General features: G+C 47.9%; 1 long non-coding RNA gene across 1 annotated transcript; it reads right to left on the bottom strand.

Moving 5' to 3' along the window:
* Nucleotides 1–520: 520 nt before the first annotated feature.
* Nucleotides 521–1721, bottom strand: LOC132386818 (uncharacterized). The gene is made up of 3 exons (XR_009509677.1): nucleotides 1664–1721; nucleotides 1175–1236; nucleotides 521–653 (listed from the first exon to the last, which is right to left on the bottom strand). It is a non-coding gene; the product is annotated as an uncharacterized LOC132386818 (long non-coding RNA).
* Nucleotides 1722–13102: the final 11381 nt, after the last annotated feature.

Here is a 13102-nt window from a genome sequence, read left to right as displayed (position 1 = left end):
AGACAAGAAGGTTGGGACATTGTTCCTTGGAGCGTGGGTATGAAGCCAGGGGATGCACAGATAGGGTGAATACACAGCCGTTTTTCCCCTTGGTTGGGGCATCGAGAGCTTGTATGCACAGCATTGACGTAAGAGTGTGTGGAGAGAACGGAGTGAGGAGAGGCAGGTACTGGGGTACGAGACAGAGATAGATGGGGAGAAGCGGAATGAGTTTGTGAGAAGAAGGGCAGAGTGAGAAGAGGAGTGAGTAGGAAGGAGGAGTAAATGGAGGGAGTGGGGTAGTTCGTGACAGGAAGGGGAGAAGAGTGGTCTCGATGGGGAGAGGGAGAGTAGGGTGGCGAATGGGGACGTGAGTAGTGGAAGCTTGGGTAGGAAGGAGTGGAAGTGAGGGTAGGAGGGGATGAAAGGATGGGGGAGTGAGGGTGAAGTGGATTGAATGGGGAGAAGTGGGGTGAAGTCACTTGATTGAAGTCGGCCCGAAAGGCAGCTGACAGAGACCTTGGACCTCTTCAGGAATATCCGGGTATAAATATGCCGTCTTCTCGCAGATGAATCTGAATTTACTTTTGCAACTGTAACGGTAACTCGATCCGCACTTACTGCAGGTGGGCGTTTCATAGCTTAACTCGTACACAAGATCAGAGGCCACATTCCTGTTAAAGAGGTTTAGGCAATTTCAACAGAGACAAAACAGATCCAGCAGACAACCGGAGACAGTCGCCAAACTCATCCCACTAATGTGCACCTCTCTCCACAGCCCCTGTCAGACTCTAAATTTATCCTTAGATACCGCGCTCTCCCCTCAGTCCCGGGTCCATCGCCGTACGAATCCCACTGCACCGCTCTCCCCTACAATCCCGAATCAGCTCCCAAATTAATCCCGCTGTACCACACTGTCCCGTTAACACTGTGCCAGAACTCAAACAAATCCCACTGCCCGACTCTATCCCCGCGACCTCATTTCAGTCTCCAAACTAATCCCACTGTCTCACTCTCGACACAACCCTGTCTTTCTCCAAACTGATCTCACTGACTCACTCTCTCCCCACAGATCTGTGTCAGAGCTCAAACTAATCCCACTGCCTGACTCTCTCCCCACGACCTCGTTTCAGTCTCCAAACTAATCCCACTAACCCACCTCCGCACCACAGAGCTGCAACAGTCCAAACCTCACCTGCCTGCGCATTTTCCAATCCAGTATGTTACATATCGTTCGACAGCGTTGGAAACAAACTTCTGTGAAATTAAATCCCTTCTGTTAATGTTTAGAACCAGACTCTAACAATGCATATCCATGTGAAGGGACGGTACAGAGAGGGAATCACACAGTGTCTGAGCTTGTGCGAGTTTCACTCTTTGTCTGACCCCGGGAGTGTGTGGTGGGACGGATTGGAGGGAGATTCACTCTGTGTCTGACCTCGGGAGTGTGTGATGGGACGGTGTGGAGGGCGATTCACGCAGTGTTTGACCCGGGGAGTATGTGATGGCACGGTGTGGAGGGAGATTCCCACTGTGTCTGACCCAAGGAGTGAGTGGTGGGACGGTGTGGAAGGAGCTTCATTCCGTGTCTCACACCTGCAGTGCGTGGTGGGAATGTGTGTAGGGAAAATAGGGATTATTGTGTGTAGGGATTATTGACACTTCTTCTCGCAGTGAGACGTACCTTTTCATTGTTTGAATTTATTTCGAGGAGCCTTGAATCATGTTCCGAACAATTTTGCCTCGCTCCATCATAAGAGGTTCCAAACGTGGATATGAAATAACAACGGTCTTCATTTTCGGTCCATTCCTGGGGACACTTTGTCTCTGCAACTCAGGAGAAACAAACCGTGAATCTCCCTCCATAAATCCATTTGCATCAGCTGGGATCAGAAAAAGTTAAACTCCCTCCACACTGTAAAATCACACACACCTGAGGGCAGACAGAGAGTGAAGCTGCCTCCACAGCGTCCCCTCATAAACTCCTGGGGTCAGACAAAGAATAAATCTCCCTTCACACCGTCCTTTCACACACTGCCGTGGTCGATGTGAAACTCCATCCACACCATCCTATCACACTCTTCCTGGATAGAACGCAGACCGAAACTTACTCCACATAGTCACCTCACACATTCTAGTTGTCCTTCAGCATCATTTCTTCCCACAGTCAGGTCAGACGCAAAGGGTAGTAATTCAGTATCACGCTTTCCCGAGATCAGACAGTAAGTGACGCTGTTTGTAAATTGTCCATTCACACTGCCCAGGGACAGACACAGGATGAAGCTACATTTTACTGTCCAACTTCCGGTAATTACCTCACCCTCCCTTCCCTTATCCCGTGTTCACTATGCCTCCTCCTCCAGTTACCTATCGGCTCAATCCTGCCTCCTCCTAGCGGTTGGAGATCAGTCTGTGTCTGCCCACGGAAGTGTGTGATGGGACGGTGCGGAGGGAAATTCACTCTGTGTCTGACACCGGGAATGTGTCATGGGACGATGTGGAGGGAGATTCACTCTGTGTCAGCCCACGGGACTGTGTGATCGGACGGTGTGAATGGAAATTCACTCTGTGTCTGACACCGGGAGTGTATGATGGGACGGCGTGGAGGGATATTCACTCTGCGTCTGACCCCGGGATTGTGTGATGGGACGGTGTGGAGGGAAATTCACTCTGTGCCTGACCCCGGGAGTGTGTGATGGGACGGCGTGGAGGTAGATTCACTCTGTGTCTGACCCCGAGAGTGTGTAATGGGACGGTGTGGAGGGAGATTCACTCTGTCTCTGACACCGGGAGTGTGTGATGGGACGGCGTGGAGGTAGATTCACTCTGTGTCTGACCCCGAGAGTGTGTGATGGGACGGTGTGGAGGGAGATTCACTCTGTCTCTGACACCGGGAGTGTGTGTTGGGACGGTGCGGAGTAAACTTCACTGTTTTCTGAGCCCAGGAGGGTGGGATGGGACGGTATGGAGGGAATTTCACTCTGTGTCTGACGCTGGAAAAGTGTGATGGGACGGTTTTGAGGGAGATACACACTGTGTCTGACCCGGGAGTGTGTGATGGGACGATGAAGGGGGTCATTCACTCTGAGTCTCACCCCGGTGTGTGTGGAATCGTGCGGAAGGATTTTCACTCTGTGCCTGACCCAGGGTGTGTGTTTTGGGACGGTGCGGAGGGAGCTTCACACTTGTCTGTGCACAGTACTGGGTGATGGGACGGTGTGGGGGAAGATCCACTCTGTATCTGAACCCGGAATATGTGTTGAGACGGTATGGAGGGAGGGACATTTAGTGTCTGACCCCACGAATGTGGGGGAAGATTCAGTCTGTATCTGAGCCAGGAACCGTGTGCTGGGAAAGTGTGGAGAGAGATTCTGTCTGGTCTGACGCTGGGATTGTGCGACGGGACGGTGTGGATGGTGATTAACTCTGCGGCTGACTTCAGGAGTATGTGATGGGACGGTGTGGAGGGAGATTCACTCTGTGTCTGACCCCGGGATGGGAAGAAGGTTCGTAGGTGCAACGTGAAGAATCAATAAGGGAAAGGATCAAGGTGTGTGGACGGAGAGCAGGCGATAGGCTGAAAAGGTGAAGAAACGTAAGGGCATAGCTCGATGGAGGCGGAACATTCCCGGTGGAGCTCCCTCCACACCGTCGCATCACACACCCCCGGGGTCAGACACAGAGTGAATCTCCCTCCACACCGTCGCATCACACACCCCCGGGGTCAGACACAGAGTGAATCTCCCTCCACACCGTCGCATCACACACTCCCGGGGTCAGACACAGAGTGATTATTCCTCTACACAATCCCATCAAACGCGCCCGGGGGTCAGACACAGTGTGATTATTCCTCTACACGGTCCCATCAAACACTCCGGGGTTAAGACACAGAGTCATTATTCCTCTACAAGGTCACATCAAACTCTTCCGTGGTCAGACACAGAGTGATTATTCCTCAACACGGTACCATCACACACTCCCGGTGTCAGACACAGTGTGAATCTCCTTCAACACCTTCCCATCAGACACTCCCGGTGTCAGACACAGAGTGATTATTCCTCTACACGGTCCCATCAAACACTCCGGGGGTAAGACACAGAGTGATTATTCCACTACAAGGTCCCATCAAACAGTCCCGGGGTCAGACACAGAGTGAATCTCAATCCACACCGTCCCATCACACACTCCCGCGGTCAGACACAGAGTGAATCTCCCTCCACACCGTCCCATCACAGTCCCGCGGTCAGACATAGAGTGCAATTCCCTCCACATTTTCCCACCACACACTCCCGTGGTCAGACACAGAGACAATCAGCTTCCACACCGTCCCATCACGCATTTCCGGGGTCAGACACAGAGTGAATCTCCCTCCACACCGTCCCATCACACACTCCCGTGGTTAGATACATAGTGATGCTCCTTCCACACCGTCCCATCACCCACTCTGGTGTCAGACACAGAGTGAATCTCCCTCCACACCGTGCCATCACACACTCCTGGAGTCAGACACACAGTGTATCTCCTTCCACACCGTCTCATCACACCGTCCCAGGATCAGGCTCAGAATGTATCTCTCTCGACACTGTCCCATCACACACTAGCGCGCTCAAGTTTTAAATGAAAGACCGCCATATACAGCGGCAATAGTCGGAGTGGACTGAGTCAGAGTGGGTCGGCTTTGGCTCAATCAGGCTTCGGCAAGAACAGACAGAGGCGAGGATTGGACGGGGCACAACTGCGCAAGCGCGTGAAAGTCGTCCTGTGAGGCAGCGGGAGAATTTAAATGCCGAGCAGAGGCTGACTCAGGGCGAGCACTGTTGTCCATAAATACGACACATGCAAAAGGTGCATCCAGCTGCAGCTCCTGACAAACCGTGTTAGGGAACTTGAGCCTGATGAAATTCTGATTATTCGGGAGGCAGAAATAGAAATAGACAGTAGTTTCAAGGAGATAGTCACCCCTAGGAATCAAGAGACAGGCAGTTGGGTGAGTGTCAGGAGAGGGAAGGGGAATAGACAGGGAGAGCACTCCTGTGACTGTTCCCATCAACAATAAATATACCGTTTTGGATACTGTTGGTGGCGACGACCAACCAGGTACAAGTTGCAGTGGTTGCGTTTCTGGCACCGAGAATGGACTCAGAAGGGAAGGAGGGAAAAGAGGAGAGCAGTAGTGATAGGGGATTCGATAGTTAGTGTGACAGATAGGAGGTTCTGTAAAAGAGATCGAGAATCCCGGATGGCCTGTCGTCTCCGTGGTGCCAGGGTCCGCGGTATCTCGGATGGAGTTCTCAGCATTCTCAAGAGGGAGGGTGAGCAGACAGATGTCGTAGTCCATGTAGGGAACAATGACGTGTGTAGGAAGAGTGAGGAGATCCTGAATGGGGAGTTTAGGGAGTTAGGTGCCAAGTTAAAGTGCAGGACCTCCAGGCTAGCATTCTCAGGATTGCTACCAGTGTCATGTGCAGGTGGGTTTAGAATTAGTAAGGTAGTGCAGATCAACAGAATGTTGAAGACATGGTGCAGGAGGGAGGGCTTCAAATTTATAGGTAAATAGGCATTTTTCCTGGGAAGGTGGGACCTGTTCCGGCGGGACGGTTTACATCTGAACTTGAGGCGGACAAATATTCTTGCAGGTAGGTTTGCTAGAGAGGATCCAGTGGATTTATACTAGATACAAGCGGGGAGGGTGAACCAGAGTGTAGGAACAGATGTATGGGAGGAGGAAGAAAAAGAAGACATTAAAGCTCTTGGTACTGTCAGAGATAAACAGAAAGGAAGTGCTGTAGAATTTTTTAAATACATTTATTTTAATGCTAGGAGTATTGCAAGAAAATTGGATGAGATTAGAGCATGTATTGATACCTGGAAATATGATGCTCTAGCGATTAGTGAAACATGGTTGCAGGAGATATGTGATTGACAACTAAATATTCCTGGATTTCTTTGTTTCAGGTGTGATGGAATCAGAGGGACAAGAGTGTTGCGTTGCTTGTCAGGGAAATATTACAGCAGGTGCTCTGGAGGTATAGATGAGAGGTGTCGTCTCGGGATACTATTTGTGTGGAATTGAGGAAGGTGAAAGGGATTACTAACACTTACAGGGGTGTATTAGTGACCACATAATATGGAGCTTGAAATGGAGGAGAACATTTGTAAGGAGATAGCAGATATTTGTAGTAAGCACTAGGTTGTGATAGTGTGGGATTTTAATTTTCCACAACTAAACTGGAAAGCCCATTCTGTAAATGGCTGGACGGGGTTGCAGTTTGTAAAATGTGTGCAGGATAGTGTTTTACAGCAATACATAGAGGTACCGAAGACAGAAAGGATAGCGTTGGATCTTATGTTAGTGAATGAAATAGGTCAGGTGAGGGGAGTATGTGTTGGGGTGCACTTCAGTTGCAGTGATCACAATGACATTAGTTTCAATATAATTATGGAAAGGATAGGACTGGACCCAGGGTCGAGATTTTCTATTGGAGAAAGGCTATTTTTGAGGAGATGCGAAAGGATTAAAACTACAGATTGGGACAATTTGATTTATAGGAAGGATGTAGTAGAAACATTGCGGTCATTTAACGGTGACATTTTGAGGGGAAAGATTTTTTATGTTAAAAGTTTGAGGGAGGCATGATTTTCTAGGGATATTGGAAACGGTTAAGAAAAAGAGAGACATCTGCAATACATACAGGCAGCATGGCGTATTTGAGGTGCTCTGGAAATATAAAGAATATAAGAATAATCTTAAGTATGAAATTAGAAAAGCTGAAAGAAGATACGAGGTTACTTTGGCAAGTAAGATGAAAATAAATGCAAAGTGTTTCTCCAGTTATAGTAACAGCAAAAGGGTAGTGAGGGATAAAATTGGTCTTTCAGAGAATCAGAGTGGACAGCTATGTGTGGAGCCTAAAGTGATGGGGGAGATTTTGAGCAGTTTATTTTCTTCGGTATTCACTAAGGAGAAGGATATTGAATTGTGTAAGCTATGGGAAACAAATAGGGGAGTTATGGAAACCATGACAATTAAAGAGCAGTAAGTACTGGCGCTTCTAAGGAATGTAATAGTGGATAAATCTCCGGATCCTGATAGGATATTCCATAGGATCTTCAGGGAAGTTAGTGTGGAAATTTCTGGGGCTCTGACGGAAATATTTCAAATGTCATTGCAAACGGGAATAGTGCCGGAGGATTGGCGTATTGCCTATGCGGTTCTTTTGTTTGGAAAGTGTTCTAAGAGTAAATCTCGCAAATATAGGTCAGACAGCTTGACGTCAGTGGTGGATAAATTAATGAAAAGTATTCTTAGAGATGGTATATATAATTATCTGGATATAGAGTGTCTGATTAGGAACAGTCAGCATGGATTTGTGCTGTTTGACAAATCTTACTGATTTTTTTGAAGAGGTTACGAGGAAAGTTGACAAGGGTAAAGCAGTGGATGTTGTCTATATGGATTTCAGTAAGGCCTTTGACAAGGTTCCGCACGGATGTTTAGTTAGGAAGGATCAATCGTTTGGTATGAATATTGAAGCAGTAAAATAGATTCAACAGTAGCTGAGAGCAGTGGTAGATAACTGTTTGTCAGGTTGGAGGACGGTAACTAGTGGTGTGCCTCAGGGATCAGTATTGGATCCAATGTTGCTTGTCATATACATTAATGATCTGGATGAGGGGCTATTAAATTGGATTGGTAAATATGCAGATGATACTAAGGTAGGTGGCGTTGTTGAAAATGAAGTAGGTATTCAAAGCTTGCAGAGAGATTTAGGCCATTTAGAAGAGTGGGCTAAACAATGGCAGATGGAGTTTAATGCTGATATGTGCGAGGTGCTAAATTTTGGCAGGAATAATCCAAGTAGGACATACATGGTAAATGGCAGGGCATTGAAGAATGCAGTAGAACAGAGTGATCTCGGAATAATGGTGCATAGTTCCCTGAAAGAGGAATCTCATGTGGATAGGGTGTTGATGAAAGCTTTTCGTACGCTGGCTTTTATAAATCAGAACACTGAGTATAGGAATTGCGATGTGATTTTAAAATTGTACAAGGCATTGGTAAGGGCGAATTTGGAGAATTGTGTACAGTTCTGGTCACCAACTTATAAGAAAGATGTCAAGAAAATAGAGAGAGTACAGGGGAGATTTACTAGAATGTTACGTGGGTTTCAGCACCTAAGTTGCAGGGGAAGGCTGAACAAGTTATGTCTTTATTATTTTGAGCGTCGAAGGTTGAGGAGGAACTTGATAGAGGTATTTAACATTATGAGGGGGAGAGATTGTGTTGATGTGAATCGGCTTTTATTCTTTTGAGAATAGTGGAGATTCAAACAAGAGTAAATGTGTTGAGAGTTAGGGGGCAAAAGTTTATGGGTAACACGAGGGGGAATTACTTTACTCAGAGAATGGTAGTTGCGTGGAACGAGCTTCCAGTCGAAGTGGTAGAGACAGGTTCGGTATTGTAATTTAAATAAAATTGGATACGTATATGGACAGGAAATGGATGGAGGGTTATGGGTTGAGTGCAGGTAGGTGGGACAAGGTGAGAGTAAGCGTTCGGCACGGACCAGAAGGCCCTAGATGGCCTGTTTCCGTGCTGTAATTGTCTTATGGTTATTTGATCAGACGCAGACAGAGTCTCTCTCTCCATGGACCCATCACACACCCCAGGTTCAGACGTGGAGCGAAGCTCCCTGCACAATCCCGGGATCAGACACTGAGTGAAGTTCCAGTCCATAACTGTCTGTCCCACACTTTTGGAGTCAAACACAGAGATTAGCTCCCTGAACAAAGCCTCGACTCACACTGCCTCTATGAGACAAGAATGAATCTCTCTCTCCCTAGACTCATCACACATTTCAGCCTTCAGATGTGTGATGAAGCTTGCAGCACACCGTCCCGTCACTCTGATCCCGGGTCAGATGCTCAGTATTACTCTTTCCACACCGTCTCATCACACACTACAGCGGTCTGACAACAGAATTTAGATCCTTCCACAAAGTCCAATAACGCAGCCTTGGTCAGGCTCAGTGTGAATCTCACTCTCCACGGCCGCATCACGCACTCCAGCGGTCAGACACAGAAAGGAACTCCCTCAGCACATTCGACAAATGTCCGAGGGAGAGTGATTCTCCCTCCACAGCTTCTCAACACAACACAGAGCAAAGTGTCAGACACAGAGGGAAGTTGCCTGCATACGGTCCCATTACACACTTCCGGGTTTAATAAAATGTAAATCTCCCTCCTTACGTCCCATGACACACTTCCTGGCGAGCCACAGAGTGAGACTATCTCTGCACCGACTCATCGTGATACCCTGTGTTCTCACAGAAAGCAAGGTTTCTCCCACAAGCTCCCATGGCACAGCACCGGGGTCAGACTCCCTCCACAACATCCGATCACACAATCGGGTGACAAATAGAATGACCATCCCGTCACACAGTCCCGGATTCTCAGTGAAACTCTCTGTCCACTGTGTCATAACACACTTCAGGGGTCAGAGATGGGGTGAATCTCTCTGGGCACTGTCCCATCACACAATCCCGCTGTTAGACACAGATTTAAGGTGGATCCATATTATCCCATCAGACATTCCCGGAGTGAGACATCGAGTGAAGCTGTAATGTTACGTGTCACAACCCCGTGGTCAGACCCAGAGTGAATCCACCTCCTCAAAGTCCCATCACAATTTCCTGGATACATTGATAGAGTGAATCTTCCTCCACGCATTCCAATCACACAGTCACCGGGTCAAACACAGAGAGAATAACCCTCCATACCATCTCTTCACACACTCCCGATGTCAAGCACAGAGTGACCCATTCTCTCTCCATGCCTGCCCTGTGATGAGGAGCGGGTGAAATAGGGGGATGATGCCTCACCTCTTCTGCTGGTCAAAAATTTACGGAACTGGTGACGGAGATCGTTGTGTATTTGTTTAAAAACGGACAGATTAGAGTTGAGCCCAGAAAGCCTGGATTGAAGGGCTGAGTTTTACTCATGGTTGTTTCGGTGGCAGGTTTCCTTAGACTGACGAATCTGTGATACTGAGAGAGATGGTGAAGGATATTTAGCGTTTACAGTGACCCGTGAGTCAGCGTCACGTTACCGAACGGGTCACAGAGAATGTTGTGTCAGTGTCACGGTGAAGGATGTACTTGTGGCACAGTGAGAGGCGTCGGCGTCAACTTGAGACAAACAGGCAGACATATTGATCCCGAGCGAAATTAGGTAATCCCGAGGGAAATGAGAGGCGTGTCTGTGTCACGCTGAGGGGTATATCAATGTCACGATGAAGATTTAGGTCATGTTACAATGGGGGTCTACATAAGTATCCTGTCGGTCAATCCGTGTTGCTGTGAGGAACGTGTCGGTGTCACTGTGACAGGTGTTTAGGTGCCCGGGCCCGAGTTTGAACAGATTTATGTGAGAAGGAAGAAAAAGATGACAGTAAAGTTATTTCTACGGTCAGAGTAATACAGAGAGGAAGAGGTGGAGAATTTCTTAAATGTATTTATTTTAATGCTAGGAGCACTGCAAGAAAAGTAGATGGGCCGAGAGCATGGAATGATACCTGGAAATATGATGTTGTAGCAATTAATTAAACATCGCTACAGGAGGAGTGTGATTGGCAACTAAATATTCCAGGAATTCGTAGTTTCAGGTGTGATAGAATCGGAGGGATAAGGGAGGGAGTTGTAGTATTGCTTGTTAGAGAAAATATTTCAACCGTGCTCTGGCAGGATAAATTACACGGCTTGTCTAGGGGAACTTTTTGGATGGAATTGAGGAACTAGAAAGGTGTGGTAAAACTTATAGGGATGTATTATAGACCACCTAATGAGGAGCGAGAATTGGAGTAACAATTTTGTAGGGAGTTAGCAGATATTTGTAGTAAGCGTCGGGAAGCCCATTCTGTAAAAGAGCTGGGCGCATTGGAGCCTGTAAAGTGTGAGCAAAATAGTTTGTTTGTTTGCTTGTTTGTTTTTGTTTGCAACAATACATAGAGGAGCCAACAAGAGAATGGGCAGTGAGTGCAAAAGCTCAGTCATTTGCCAGATGATCAGGGGGATGGTCGGCTACGGGACACTTTAATATGACCGGTTGATGGTGTGGCTGGTAATTGCAACCGTCTCACCCTCACACAACACGGTGCTCAACACAGAGTGGAGCTCTTCCACACAATCCCATCACACACGCCAAGGATCAGATACAGAGTGATGCTCCCTCCGTCGCATTCCTTCACACGCACACTGTGCCAGTCACAGAGTGAAGCATCTTCTACTACATCATTTCACAGAACATGGACGTCAGGTGAAGAGTAACGCTCTTCTCCAGACACTCCCATCTTAATCCCGGGCGTTGAACACAGTGCGAGGATCGCATGGCACTCTCTCATCAGACACTCCCGGTATAAGACACGGAGTGAAGCTCCCTCCAGACTCTCCCAAGACACATTCCTGGGATCAGTCACAGAGTGATGCTGCCTGCATAACATCCCATCGCAGAGAAACTGCATCTAATGCAAAGTAAAGCTTACTCTATACCGTACCATCATTCACTCCCAGGGTTCGACACAGAGTGAAGCTCCCTCTACAAAGTCCCAACACACATTCCTGGGGTCAGAAACAACCTGGGGCTCCCTCTGAACTGACCATTACCCGTTTCCGGAGTCAGATAAAAACACCATCCACACCCTCCCATAGACTGAATATGCGTTTTCACCGTCCCATCACACTGTACTGGTGACAGACTCAATTTGCAAGGTTTAGCTCCGTCAACACCGTCCCATCTTAAACTAGAGGAGTCAATTACACATTTCCTTCCCACCATCCTATCACAGACTGACTGGGGGACACATAAAAACAGAATTTCAATCCACACCGTCCAGTGACGCGCTTCTGGGGTGAGAAACAGGAACTTCCAATCATCCAATCCGTTGCCAGACACTTTGGGTAATCTCCTTCAGCGGTGTCCCATCACGGAACCCAGGAGACAAACACAAAGAGAGACTCCCTTACATGTTACAACATACCCAACAGAGGTCAGACATAGCGTGAAGCTCTCTGTCCCTACGGCCCCATCATACATGCATGGCTTCAGACTGCCCGCTGCTCACTGTCACATCACACGTTCTTGCTGGTAGACACAGAGTGAAATTCCCTCCATACCGTCTCATCACACAGCCGGAAGAGACACGGAATGAAACCCCCTCAGCTCCGTCCTCTCCCGGGATCAGACACAGAGACAATCTCCCTCCACACCGTCTGGTCACCCGCCTGTGATCAGAGAGGAAATGAAGCAGTGTCTGCACAATCCCACCGCATACTTACGTGGCCAAACACAGTATGCTGATACCTCAACCTAGTGACATCACACAACATACGTGTCAAAAAACGAGTAAACTCCCTCCGCACCGTCCTATCACACACCACTGGTATCAGACAGAGCAGAACATTATCCAGACACACGTCACCGTTCCCGGTGTCAGACACACGCATGACCCTCCCCCCAAGTGCATCCACCCACCCCACTGTCCGCCATATCTCCTCACCACACGCACAATGTGTCAAACACAGAGACCTATCATACACAAACGGAGTGAGACACAGAGTCAAGCGCCCTGCACACCGTCCAATAATAGACAGCCTGTGTCAGGCACAGTGTGAATCTCTCTCTCCACGTCCCCATCACACACTCCATTGAAAGAAAATTCCTCAGCACAGACACGAAATAGATTTAGACATCGAACGTAGAATAGTGCACGATAGTACAGGACTTTTGACACATTATGTTATACCGACCCTTAAACCCTGCCTCCCATATATCACCCCAAATTAAAGTCCTCCATATACTTATCTATAGTGTCTTAAATTTCACTTGTGTTTCAGCCTCCACCATTGATTCAGGCAGTGCATTCCACGCACCAGACACTCCTTCCCACCCCTTACCTCATAGCCATGTCCTCTTGTATTGAGCACTGGTGCCCTGGGGATGAGGCGCCGCTGTCCACTCCATCTACTCCTCATAATATTTTGCATTCCTCTATCATGTCTCCTCTCAACTTTTGTCTCTCCAAAGAGTAAAGCCCTAGGCCCCTTATTCTCTAATCATACTCCATAAT

This window comes from Hypanus sabinus, unplaced genomic scaffold, assembly GCF_030144855.1.
Source record: "Hypanus sabinus isolate sHypSab1 unplaced genomic scaffold, sHypSab1.hap1 scaffold_132, whole genome shotgun sequence".
Taxonomy (NCBI): domain Eukaryota; kingdom Metazoa; phylum Chordata; class Chondrichthyes; order Myliobatiformes; family Dasyatidae; genus Hypanus; species Hypanus sabinus.
Note: the sequence above shows the minus strand (reverse complement) of the source record. Positions and strands in the feature narration are given on the sequence as shown.